The 636-nt window shown below is 47.3% G+C and overlaps 1 non-coding gene across 1 annotated transcript; it reads right to left on the bottom strand.

Annotated features, from left to right (window-relative positions):
* Positions 1-479: 479 nt before the first annotated feature.
* On the bottom strand, positions 480-636 carry LOC148165732 (5.8S ribosomal RNA). Its single transcript, XR_015771220.1, has one exon. It is a non-coding gene; the product is annotated as a 5.8S ribosomal RNA (ribosomal RNA).

The raw sequence follows: 636 nt of genomic DNA on the forward strand, positions 1-636 counted from the left end.
ACGTTCTCAACCTTAAAACGCCATTTTTTTTTTTAAATGACGACATGTTGAAGAAATAGGACGTGCTACGCCGAAAGACCAGCCAACAACTACAACAAGTAGTAGTTGGTCGCTTTCGCGTCTTAAGATGTCGCGCAAATTTACTCGCTGCACGAGAAACGCACACAAACACACGATTCTACGACACACCACGCAAGAACATGTGCCGACGTAAACACTTTCGTATTTATGATTCGCAAGGTGGACGTCCGACGGACTTTGTAAAAAAAAAATACAAAGCATACCCGTCCCGTCCTTTTTGACGAAAAAACACGCTCGAGTAAACGTCTCGGCACACGTTCGAGGCGTGCGTCGTTATATCGTGACGTAAGTGACGATCACGTACATTAATGAGTACCTATTCGACGCGTCGCAACACATCCAACACGCTCCGACGTTTTCGTCCGAAAACGAAAACCGAGCAGTCTTTGAAATTGACACGACCCTCAGCCAGGAGTGGTCCGGGAACATTATATCCGAGGACCGCAATGTGCGTTCGAAATGTCGATGTTCATGTGTCCTGCAGTTCACAAGTTGACGCGCAATTAGCTGCGTTCTTCATCGACCCACGAGCCAAGTGATCCACCGTTCAGGGTA

The sequence above is a fragment of the Gnatocerus cornutus genome, unplaced genomic scaffold (genome assembly GCF_029298725.1).
Source record: "Gnatocerus cornutus isolate USDA-ARS CGAHR unplaced genomic scaffold, icGnaCorn1.1 ctg00000231.1, whole genome shotgun sequence".
In the NCBI taxonomy this organism is placed as follows: Eukaryota; Metazoa; Arthropoda; class Insecta; order Coleoptera; family Tenebrionidae; genus Gnatocerus; species Gnatocerus cornutus.